Genomic DNA, 13510 nt, shown 5'->3' on the forward strand with positions numbered 1-13510 from the left:
TTCAATCACTATTGTTTAGAATAGTCCACATATTATCATATCAAATATAAATTCTCCAATGGATCTAATGATACCTTGAATAATTGTTTTGGCGAAATCAATATTCATTTACATAATAACATTATTTTTTGCTGGCCTATGCGTTTATGAAGGTACACGTGGTTTTTATTGTAGATTATTGTAACCAAAAAAAATGTATGATCGCTGCCTTCAAAATTAAATCTGTATAAGACCACACTAACGTATATAACAGAAAATTTTATTTTAATGTTTTCACCTCCATGCCATTCTGCCTGAGTATTTTCTTAGTTTATAAGTATACTAGTAGGTTGAATATCCAATGGTCACAAATTGCTGCTTATTTTTCGTGAAATTAAAATGAAAGAAAGTTTTTAATTTTATGACATGTTTATAATAATCAATTGTGAAAGATATTGTTTTATCAACCAACCAAAATATTATTTACAGATGGAATTGACTTTTCTACTATTTATACTTCAATTTTTCATCATTTTCAAATTAATTGAAGGTAAGATAGATTTAACCATTAATAATTTAGAATTTCATAGTTGAGTTTAATACACAAATTATCAATTACAAGAAAGGTACATGTACAATCAAAGTACATGTAAGTGCATTGGTTTTTAAATCTAAAAAAAATGCATAACAATTTTATTTTAGCTTAAGTTTTACATAAACTATTTTTGTATGCATTTTCATGTCGTGTAAAACAAATTTATAAAAGGGATATTGTTTACAAATCGCATGTTTTTGCTGCTTTTTTTGAGTGTTTGATTTCTAATTAGGTCAATGTATTAGCAATGGGACATGTGTCTGTCACTGTGAAAACTGTACTAACGGATGTACCGCTTGTTTACCTGGATGGAGCGGATCTACAACAAATTATTGTCAAAAATGTAGGGTTCACTTATAAGATATAATAATATTATCAAATTCATAATATTGTGTATGTTGATAAATACTATGATTTAAAAATATGAGTATAAGTTTAATAACGAAAATGTCAAAAATATTTTTGTAAAATATTACGTTTTCTTTCAGCGAACACATTCTTTCAATTACTTGCAATGGATGAACTTTTCGACGGTGATTCAAAAACTTACAAAATGTTCAAAGGTCATGATCCATATGTTCGATTTCAATTTAATACTTCTGCAAAAATTGATCAACTTGACATAACCCTTGTGCTAGGTAGGTATGCATAAAATATTTATACTGAAGTGAATATTATTAGAAACCTAATCGCATTCTATTTAGTAAATGCAATTTACATATTTTGGTAGAATATGGGATAACCTACACAGTTTCTGTAAAACAAAATCCATATATATATCTTGAATCGGAGATTTGCGACGAATTCACACACAGCGATGTTAGTACCGAGAGAACTGTTACAGTGACATGTAACCGACCATTGCAAGGAACATACATTGAAATTGTTGCATCGAGTCCCTCAGAAACAACTCTAAAAGTGCTTGAAATTGAGCGGTTCGGTATGTTCACAACTTCTAATTTTTTTCGTTATATTTATGGTAAACTATACGATCCCTAATACCGTTTTATTTATAAATATCTGTATTTATAATTTTTAGATGTATTTTCATAAACATGAAAGATATATGTGATTTTATCAACATGAAAGATATATGGCTAAAGCACACTTACTTGGTTCATTTTAGTTTTTAGAACTCTAAGCATTTTTTATATGTTAATTTGTTATTTTTTCAATCGTAGAATGTTCAAATGGTACCTACGGAGAAAATTGCAGTAAAATTTGTCCAGACGGATGTAACAATCAGTGTGATAAAAATACGGGCGACTGTATTTGTAACAGCGGTCGTTGGGGAAACTCTTGTAATCAGACATGTCCTTCGTTCTGTGATAAAAATACATGTAATTCTATCACAGGCGATTGTTATAAATGTGTGATTGGATATTATGGAGGAAAATGTGACAAAGAATGTTCTTTTGGGTGTCAAAATATTTGTAACATGACATCGGGAATATGTTCATGTAAATCAGGGTTCTATTTGTCAAATTGTTCATTGACGTGTGCATCAAAGTGTTTAAATAATGAGTGTCATCAAGAAAAAGGAACTTGCCTGGCATGTCATAATGGAACATATGGCGATTTTTGCGACCTGAATTGTTTAGGTGATTGCAACGGTCAGTGTAATAAAGAAGGCATATGTGGAATCTGTGCTAACAATAAATATGGTACTTATTGTAATCAAACATGTCCTAAAAATTGTGAAGCAGGTGTTTGTAAAAGAGACACTGGTTATTGTGAAAATTGTAAGAAAGGTTATATGGGAGAAAAATGTGATAAAAGCTGTCCGGGACACTGTGAGGATTGCAGTCAAAACGGTTACGAATGCAAATTATGTGTTGATAAATGGTATGGTGTTAAATGTGAGTTAAAATGTCCCCCCGGTTGTGGTGAAAACGGGTCCTGTAATATTGAATCAGGTATATGCAATGGATGTCCTGCTGGATATTATGGGAATAAATGCACTCAGAAATGTAGTAATAATTGTGCCTCGAACAAAATTTGTGATCAGAGCACGGGGAACTGTCAAACCTGTAAAGCTGGTTGGTATGGACTGAACTGTTCAGAACACTGTAACAGTAATTGTATGAATTCAACATGTTTTAGCAATCAATCATGTGCGTTTGGTTGTAAAGATGGATGGTTTGGTGCACAGTGTGATTCTAAATGTGGCAGCGCTATTCGAAACTGTGGGCAATGTGATTTGATAGAAAATGTTCCGGTTTGTCGACATTGCAGCGATAGATGGTACCTGATGGAGACAAATTGTTTCGAATGTCCTGAAAATTGCTCATCTTGTATGTCAGATGAAGAATGCTTGGAGTGTAAAAACAATTTTTACCATGGCAAGACTTGCAACTCAACATGTAACAAAGCCTGTATAAATAAGACATGTGACATGACAGGGTATTGTAAAGAGGGATGTGAAGACGGTAGCTATGGCGTCAGATGTGACCAAAATTGTTTGGAACATTGTAAGACTTATCACAATTCAACAATGTGTTTGCAATGTGAAGATGGCTATTTTGGAGAATCGTGTCAAATGTGTCCTGAAAATTGTAATTGTGAAAATTATTTACCTTGCACCCAGTGTAAAAGCGGTAGGACTTATAATAATGGTAATGTTGAAGAAAACAATGCTGATGGAAGTAATTGTAATACTCAACGTACGTATCATATTTTGTGTTAAACATCTATCATGAGAAAATGAGTATTTATTTACTCTACTGAGATCAATATATCATTTTTATTCTAATTCATTTAAATTTATATTTCAGTGCAATCAACTACATTGATAGCTTCCGTTGTTCCGATTCTTTTAATGATTGTAATATTAAGTTCAGTGTTTGGCTTGATAGTTGGACAATTGAAGCAAAAATGGTACTTGTCATCACATTCATGAGTTTTTATCTTAGTTAATTATAGGTGTATTGTTGAAGATAGTTTATCAATGCTGATTTTATTTAGGAAAAACAGAAGAAGTTTAATACTCCAACACACAATAGAACCACTTCTTAAAAGAACAGGTAAAAAAAACGAAAACACAATTTAACAATTAAATTACACCAGAGATATAAATAACAGAGATTGGCAACTCCGCCATTAGGGTGTTTGTTGTTGAAAAATGTTACGGGACCAACCTTACTTTGAGAGCAACTTTTTAGTAAACCGGGAAAATGATTTTAAACCCAAAGTATACTGTTTTTCATGAAAAATAGGCATAGGTTTTAGATATTTTTAAAACAAAAATTTGAAAAATAAGATTAATATATAAAAAATATATTAGCCAGCTATAAAACATCAGCGAAATCTCGGACGACGGGTAGCCAACTGCCTCCTACAACTCCTCTTTTAATATTGTTTATATGACATCAACTCGATAATATATAATTTTTTGAATGTTTTGGTAATAGTTTTTAGCTGTTAATTATTCGATATAAATGTTTATTTGAAAGATATACTGATTTAAACTGGGAATACTTTACTATTGGGACCGCGAGATTTTGATCAGTTTTCAATCTGTGTTATTTATGTCTTTGATTACGCACTGACTTTATTTTCTAAAACCTGCATTTTTTTAATACTGAAGGACACTGTTATGAAAATGCTGGGATATCTGTTTATAACACTCGTGGATCGCAGGCACTTCTTGAAGAAATAGATCCTGATGAAAACTCTAACAACACTGACATAGATGAGTCATAACTACGTAAATGTGACCATGACACGCATTTCTGTACAACGTCTGTGGGAATACAAGTTGCAAAATACAGCAAACGATTCAATAAATACAGAATTTAACGTTCATTGAAATTGTGTATGCAGTTAGCAATTGTAACAACTGATGTAATACAAATGGCTTTTATTCTTTATTTTACGGTATTTCCTGAAAAAGTTTTTTTTTTATTCAGAATCAGCCAACAGGACTACTTTTGAAGTGTAAGGAAGCCAAGAAATCTGAAAACAAAAAAAGAAATAGATACAAATACGTATACCCCTGTAAGTACTGTTGTTCATTATAGTTTTCTTTTACAATATACTGTTACAAAGATTAATAGAAGCAAATGTAAAATAAATAACGCCTTGTACTTTTTTGTGTGGTAAGATGAGAGTAACCTTATTTAATTAATATATGCGCTTAAATTAAATTAATTTTTATTGATATAACATCTATTATAGACTGAAAGTTTTATCTTAATTATTAACTTCAAAATACTTGAACCAATATCATTCTAAAAAGCAGAAAAATATGCATTGTATCACCATACAAGGAGCTTCGAATTCTTTCTTGACGCTGTAGTTTAGGTCGTCATTAATTTGTATGATTAACAGTTTTTTAAAACCTCTCAAATAAACATTGAGAACTACAGAGATAAGATGCACACCGTTTTTTCAACTATTAAAATTTCAAGTAGAGGTACTAGAAACTATGCTTGTACGGTTAAACACGCTTATAACGAAGTGCTAGAGACGAGCGATTTTGCTTCGTTTTAAGCGTAATTCGTTATAGCCGCTAGTTTTAAACATGTTTAAAGCCCAGCAGGAATGAAAATCACTTCACTATAAGCATCAGTTTATTATAACTGTGTTTGCTATAAGCGTGGTTTATTGTATAATGAAAAGTAAACAGAGTAGTAAAACTGATTTACAAGTTGTTTCAATATTTAAGAAGGCTATGTCTCGTTTATTTATGAAGAGAGTCGGTAGACAAAGATTAAAACTAGAGTCTGATCGAAAAAGATTTCACTTAAAACGTCATTTGTGTTCTGTTTCAATAAATATCAATTGTTTTTCCGAAAATATCCTGATTGAGGAGGCCGGATGGTTAGCGAATTAACCATCAGTTCTGCCTAAAATTTTCAGAGAAGATTTGTTAAGCTATAAACTGTTCTGTAGTGAAGAATAATTGTATAGTTTTAGGTTTTATATTTAAGTATGTATATCTTTATACAGATCTCTTCCTCTAAAGGACATCAATACAATCTAACAATGGCCGGGACCAATCAGCCCTATTAAACATCTATACTAAATCTGTACTATTTTGAAATAATAGACTTAATAATATAATTTTTGGGCTTTAATACTGTGAAATCGGAAGAGTACTGACTTTTGTTTTTTATATTTTGAACATTATAAGTACTTGAAGATTACCAATTTGTTTTTATTTTTTTCTCAATCAAGCTTCGCTAATCATTAATCAATGAAAATTCCTTAGAAAAATCCGGAAATCATCTGGATTTTTTGGATTTTACAATCTTGCGCATGTGCATTACATTCACGCTAAAACACGGGAGGCTTTTCCACAATATCACATTTGCATAGATACTCAGAAACAATAATACAATACGTTTAAATTTTCATTGAAAATTTGCTATATTCCAAGAGTTCCGAATGTCAACAATATGAATTAAATTATTAGATGAAAGGTATTTACAGCCTCGGAATAGTTTGTTGTGAATTTGACTGTTATTTGCAATGCAGCTTCGATAATTTTCTCCAAAATCGTTTCGGAGCGATTCTGCAATTTTTTGCTACAGTACTGGTATATGAGAGGCATTTTACGTTTGTAACTGTGGTGAAGGCCTGTCTCGAGACACAATTAGATTATTCTAACTGAGCAGAGTGTAGTGACATTAATAGAATTATTGTAGGCTTAAAGCTTGGTTATGTAAATGTCAACAATACGGTGTGTCGATGTATCTATTTCGTGAATGTCCGATATCATATGCAATATGTCAACTTGTGCACGCACGGGTCAAAGTCTAGTATTTCTTATTTTTAATATTTTTTTTATAATATTACCCCATACATGTATATCCATGGATTTTCTGCACGAGTAGACGACTTTTTCTAACATTAGGTTAACCGTTGTTTCCACCAGGTGAAAAATGTAACAACAGCTATATCAATGCTAGTTACATAAATGTAAGTATGATTTATTTCTTCAATACTATTGTAAAAGTATGTGTATTCAATTTTTATAATAAGATACAATTTTAGAATACATTTATCTTAAAAACAATACTTTGTATAATTTTTATGAGCTGATTTTGTACAACATGGTACAAATACATGTATGTATTCAATATAGACAACGAATAGATATACATGTACAATGTGTTAGAGACAAAAAATATATTTTCAGGGATTTGAAGCCCTTAAAGAATATATAGCATCTCAAGGCAAGTTTATGTTTGAATAAAATTTATTTCATTTTCATACAATGCATAATGGGATATTTGTTGTTTGATCTTAGTGTTACTTATTTGTTTTGTTAAGAATCAATCAACATGCTTATAAGTGTATTTCGTTCTTCCTGCTAATTTGTATAAATAGTTTAGGTTAACCGATGTCACATTGGCACATTTTCCAAATAATATGTATTCCCTTGGGTATCAGAACCTCAATTTATAAAGAACTGTTTTAATATTGAAAATCGAAGTCCCGGTTTTATTGTGGTTCTGTCAGTGCGTATATATATATATATATATATATATATATATATATATATATATATATATATATATATATATATATATTTATATATATATATATATATATATATATATATATATATATATATATATATATATATATATATATATATATATATATATATGGACCTCATTTCTAACTGACAGGTCCATTTACTGATGAAACAGTTACGGATTTTTGGAGAATGGTTTGGAATGAGAACGTTAATACAATTGTTGTCCTGACTAATTTGGAAGAGAATGGTGTCGTAAGTACATTCATATCCCAAACGCAATAACTGGTGTCTATATGTTCCTTATTATGAACATTAATATAGTCATTTTTTTAAGAAAAAGTGTAGAAAGTACTGGCCAACTACTGAAACGATGTATGGAGACATACAAGTGAAGACATTATCCTCGGATTCCTCTTCTTGTTACAAAGTGCGTCGCTTCCAAATTACATTGGTAAGAATATACATTAAAATGAAATTTAATATACATAAAATGTAGTTATATTCAGTAGAATATTCTCACTATATAACTCTATATAGACGAATAGTCATTAATTGTAATATTAGCTCGTCCGAAAAATATTGACCAGTCAATATTTTTTTGATATTGACCGGCTAGGAATAATATCTAATAAACATTCCCTCTGTTTCAAATAATCGCCTCTGATTTGTTGATTTGTAAACGATGACGTAAATAACCTTTCGCGACTCCAAAACAAGGTGACGTCATAATAGAGAGTCAGTCAAGGCAAGTAAACAACGGACGCGCAATGCAACGGTTTGCTATCATAACGGATATAAGGATTTGCAAATTTCTGAGAAGGAAAATCAGGTAGAACATCTGTATGTTAATTCTTACAGTCGGCGGAATATCACTAGTCACCGTTTGATGCGGAGGATATTTTGAAAATGAACTTTGCACAAAATTGAATTCGTGAATTCTTTGTTGAGCTGAGAAAATTACGGCGATCTGTTTTCGATTACTTTCTTAAATTTTGATTTGTTTCTTCATATAACAAAACAAATACTGACTGTGTTTTCGGGCAACATTGATTATATTAGCCCCCGAGGGACGAAATATTGCCCGACGCGAAGCGTCGGGCAATATTTCGTCCCTCGGGGGCTAATATAATCAATGTTGCCCTCAACCCCAGTCAATATTTGTATAATAACAGTTCTTTGAGATTTAAAAAAGAAATAGTTTCACTTTTCACAAGTAAAGACAAAACTCTCTCTCTCTCTCTCTCTCTCTCTCTCTCTCTCTCTCTCTCTCAACTTAACATGTTTATTTTCGAACAGGACAATGAAGTTCGGACCGTAAAGCAGTTTCATTTTACTGCCTGGCCAGATAAAGGTGTGCCTAGTTCTGTCAATTGTATACTAGATTTCAGGAGAAAAATCAGACGCTAGGCAGACATAACAAGTCCTATTGTTGTACACTGCAGGTACATGTAGCTATCAATACTTTTGTGCATAAAGAGAAAAACGGAAAGGGTCCCCGTTTAGCTGATTTTTAAAAGTTGCTGAAATTTTCATTTTGATTCTGTGATTTTGTTTTTAACTCAAAGTTTTATTTCTGTCTGAACATCATTATGATTACAACTATATTAGTTGGAAATCTGACACTAACAAAGCTTCCCTGTGATATCACGCTCTACTCAGCTGAAAAAAAAAGTTGGCACGATACGGAAAGAGAAACATGAGTGTTTTTCCTTTTTCCTTTTTCCGAGCCAGCTTGTAACATGTATACGTCAATTGTATATGATACTTACTAACGCGCGTTATTCAATTTGTATGCACACACCGTTGCAGTTATGAGACTATATCTTTAAAAAAATAAGGATTCAATACTTAAATGATTTGCATCCCCTTTGACTAATGTAAGAAGAAATGTACGTTAACTAACGATGTACTTATATCCCAGGGATGGAGCTAAAAAAAGTGGGTTATTCTGTGTGTTGGCTAATCTAGTGGAACAATTACAACTCTCTGGTTCTGTGGACATTCTACAAACAGTGCTGAATGTTCGCCACCGGCGTCCGCAGATCGTCCCTTGTTTGGTAACTGAATGGTTATATTTCATGCTTAATATACATGTAAACGTGATGATGCAATCGGATATTAATATTTACCATTAATATCTCATGCTTATAATTTTAAGCAATTGTTTTAGAAGCCGATTCTACTGAAAAGTATACTCTTTTTCATAATTATGCATTTTCAGGAACAGCTGGAATATATTTACGATTTTATAAAGAAATATCTTGAGTCTGGAAACAAAGTTTAGACATCATATTTTTCTTTTTTCTTATTATATAGCATTTAAAAAGTTACATACAATAAATGTTTACGACACTTTTTGAGGTTTCTTACGTTTATGGCTTGTTTTGAGTCTTGAGATTTTTGTATTATTATTATGATGTTGAATTTTGTTTAATATTATGTCACTTATTTAGTTTGTCTCACATATACGTGTGTTCAGCTAAAAATGCAAAACAGTGATAATTTTATATTTTTATAACATTTTTATTTTTGTTTTCTATTAACTTGACAATGTATAGTGGGTGTCGTTTTTCATTTATCATTATTTCTGTAGTTACATAATGATATTAAAGTTTATGTTGCATAGGATTTTAGCTGGACAATACTCTTCTCAGTCATATAAAAATATTCCAGAAAATTAATTTAATTAATATATATAGATATTGTCATCCTCCTAACTCCTTGAGATCATAGTCCACCTCGTGACCATGAACGTCTCACGGCCACGAGAGTACTAAGGACGTCTGACGTTGTTAGGATATAATATCAGTAAAAAACGGGTAATCAAAATTAAGGAATATTATTACATTTTGACAAACCTTGTTGATTGTAAATGTGTTTTCACAATACCGGTAACTTTCTATCATAATGCTTGGTTATGTCATACATGTATGCATTCGAGACATTTCCTAAGCATGCCAATTCAACAAAAACAAATGAAGAATTATAATAGTTCCTTAACAAGCTTTTTTGAATTAGAGTTAACAATCTGTTTATTTATTAAGGAGTCTTGTAAGAAATTAATAATCTGAGACAATAATTTTTGTTAATATCCAATACACATTAATAGTTTTAATTTTTCTTCGTAAAGATAAACTAAATTTTATTTTTTTTCCATATGTCAAATGTACCTTAAGATGAAATTACACATCGTCACAAAATGGCTGACCTCTGATCGAAACGATATTTCGTTTCATTAAAATATTTTGATAGAAACATGTCACTTACTCCGAAGCCGAGTGGATAAAAACTCGGTCTTGTGATTTGTACATCCCGAGTTCGAATCCCTCAGGGCTTTTTGTTGTTATTTACTGAATTTATTTTATTAGATAATCATTTTTTTATCCCAGACTGCAATTTGTACGCTTATTTGACATATTTTTAGTTTATGTATCATTATATCTTTCATAATTAAAAAAATACTGTAAATATGAGTGATTTTTCTAGGTGTGTTATTCCACTTTAAGTTGAAAAAATTTAAAATTTCTGACGCAAAGTATGCACGTCGCCGCAAAATCAGCTTCATTTGCAAGAAGATGGATAACTCATACTTGGATTTTACTGGGTAATATGTCGGGATTATCTTAACTATGAAAAAAACTTTTAAACTGTACATACATGTTCATGTCATTAAGGATGCTGGTGGATAATGTTTATCTTTATTTTTTTATTTTTTTTTTTTTATTTTTTTTTTTTTTTTTTTACATATTTTGAATGTAAAATAACTATAATTACCCGGTGGAATTATGTGTCTGTTATCATTATTGTATTATTTTTTATAATATTATAATTATCATTGTTTTTATTACCATCATTAATAATATTATTATAATAACTTGATTTGATTCATTTTTGATAAGCATTGATTTCACAGAGACAAATTAGTTTTCTTTAACTTTACTGTGTGAACCGTTGGATTTAAATCAAAATCAAACATTTCTGAAAATGATAATCATATTTTGCTCTATATTTATGAAATATCACCCTTTTCTTTCACATTTCTATATGTTTAATACAGATTGTTTTTTATTTCATAAACGACATATTGAATTCCTACTTTTGTTGTTTATTTCTAGCTCAATCAGCTGTCTAGTGTTGGCTGTGGAATTGAAACCCGCCTGGGTGAAAATAGTATAGCCAACAGACTTAACAAAATTTGCACAATTATACTCTGTCCCGAGTTTTTGCTTCCACCACTTTTCTCTTGATGTTTAGATAATCATAAATACCTTTGTACTCAAACTACGTTCATCCACTATTATAAAAAAAGACCAGGCCCCGAGGTTATAAAACTTTTTTCATACTCGTACTCATACTCATACTCCGTACTCCGAGTATTTGCTCCACAGAGTACGACTTTAAAAACCGAGGTTATAAAAGTTTTGGAGTACGTTCTCCGCTGAGTACTATTTGGAGTATGCTCCAAAAGCCGATCGATTAAATTTTACGTCTCTGAAGAAAGACAGAGAACGGTAATTCATGTAAATAGTCCTGGCATGCAAACTGTACATGTATTCAGATTATTTATTTATCAACAAAATGTAACACATTATTTACATGTACATATTACCTTCTCCATCTGCAAGCATGGAGATGTGTCTGCATCTATAACTTATAAATTTTTGAGCAACAGAGACGATAAATCCAGTGTAATTGGTAAAATTATCAACAAATTGTGTTTATGTCAAATCTCTCTCTCTCTCTCTCTCTCTCTCTCTCTCTCTCTCATGAGAGTCAGATAGTGATTCATGCATGTGATGATTAAGTATAACTATGTTGTAAGGAACGATATGAATATAAAAGAAAGAAGAAAGAATTTACACGGATATGAAGAGAGTATTTCAACATAGAATTTAGTTCGATATATCTTAAGTTTTCCTGGCTTTTATACGATTTTGATATTTTACATGCCAGGAAAAGGTAAAAAACGACGCCAATACAAAACTGGAAAGTCACTGCCCCCAAGTGGGTATCTCTTAAGATATTTAGTGAGCAGTCCCTGTATTAGGGAAAACAGGGAAGAGTTTAATTCAAAAATAGAAACATATACTTGGGAAAATCACAAAAATACTGAGAAATCCGTTTATTTTCACACTCATATAGTATACACTAAGGAAATTATATGGGTATTCCAATTTAATTGCAACATACTTAGTACTATATTTGCCTTTTAAAATTCTTGTGAGAAAAAAACATCTAATATCTTGAAGGGGTGGGGTGGGGTTGGGTGTTGGAATTGCATCAATGAACATATGCCAAAAGCCAAGGACACACGTAAAGTTTTTCATTTTAATATTTTTGGGAATGTGCTTGAGAGTTTAAGAAAATTCACTAATTGAAATATTTTTGAAATTTCCAATTTGAGGACCACGTTAAACCGAAACAACGTTTTCAAGGAAACTGTGAACTAAAGTTGCTGTACCCCTTTTTGTGGGGTTTTATTGATGGTTCAAGTTTTTATCACTTAATTAGTCAAGGCTTGAAAATGTGTGTTTAGAATTTATATATATTTACATTAATGTACATATACATGTATAACTACGTACAAAATACTACCGTTGAATAGCTCGACTTTTTAAGAATTCTGTTTTTTGTCAAATACGACCCATACACCCCATCATTTAAAACACAGAAATCAATGTACATGTATCGTTATTAATCAATTTCAATCAGATGTACTTGCTGGGTCCATATTTTGATTATAGTGAAAATGTAGGTTAGTTCTAAACATTACAAAGGATGGGGGATGCATAAAAGTCTAACGCTTTCTATTACTTACTTATTAATCAATTATCATTTATGTTGCATGCCACAAAACTTGGAAAGGGAAACATTTTATAGAATAAGCGGTAAATCAGTGGCGGAGTAAAGGAGGTCGCACCCGGCATCCCCCCCCCCCCCAGCCCTAAAAAAAATTGTCCAAATAAAGTTAAATCATACTCCTTCTGGCAAAGAAAATGTACAACTTGCGAGTCTTAATTATCTTTTTTTTTTTACTTGGGGGATTTCTCTACATTAGACTGTTTCAATGGTGCAATATGAAGAAAACGCGTGTGTTCAATGGTGTAACTAATAAAACCCAGGAAAAAACATTTTGGTTACGCTGTCCTTGGGTTCAAATATGACCAGTCACCCATATACCCAAGTTTAAGTAATTGGTTATACTAACTAGTGTTTTAACGACTCTTCCATTGTTATTATAATATAAGCTGGTATATATAGTTATCTTTTATTAAAACTTCATTAATTTACATTGTCCCATTGAACTTGGTTTTTAAACTGATTAATTTACAGTCATTCGAAAGAAAAAAAATAAAAGGATATGTTTCTTGGATTTCTACAAGACAGAGGAATTTGATGACTGTAGGTCTTAAATCTACAAACCTTTAAAAATTGTAAAATTTTTTATT

At 31.1% G+C, this 13510-nt stretch overlaps 1 long non-coding RNA gene and 1 pseudogene across 1 annotated transcript; both read left to right on the top strand.

The window, feature by feature from the left end:
• The first annotated feature begins 468 nt into the window (after nt 1–468).
• Nucleotides 469–4755, top strand: LOC128164981 (multiple epidermal growth factor-like domains protein 11; annotated as a pseudogene).
• Nucleotides 4756–7206: 2451 nt separating this feature from the next.
• Nucleotides 7207–11144, top strand: LOC128164941 (uncharacterized). The gene is made up of 5 exons (XR_008241007.1): nt 7207–7313; nt 7396–7512; nt 8358–8503; nt 8983–9118; nt 9283–11144. It is a non-coding gene; the product is annotated as an uncharacterized LOC128164941 (long non-coding RNA).
• Nucleotides 11145–13510: the final 2366 nt, after the last annotated feature.

This window comes from Crassostrea angulata, chromosome 10, assembly GCF_025612915.1.
Source record: "Crassostrea angulata isolate pt1a10 chromosome 10, ASM2561291v2, whole genome shotgun sequence".
In the NCBI taxonomy this organism is placed as follows: domain Eukaryota; kingdom Metazoa; phylum Mollusca; class Bivalvia; order Ostreida; family Ostreidae; genus Magallana; species Magallana angulata.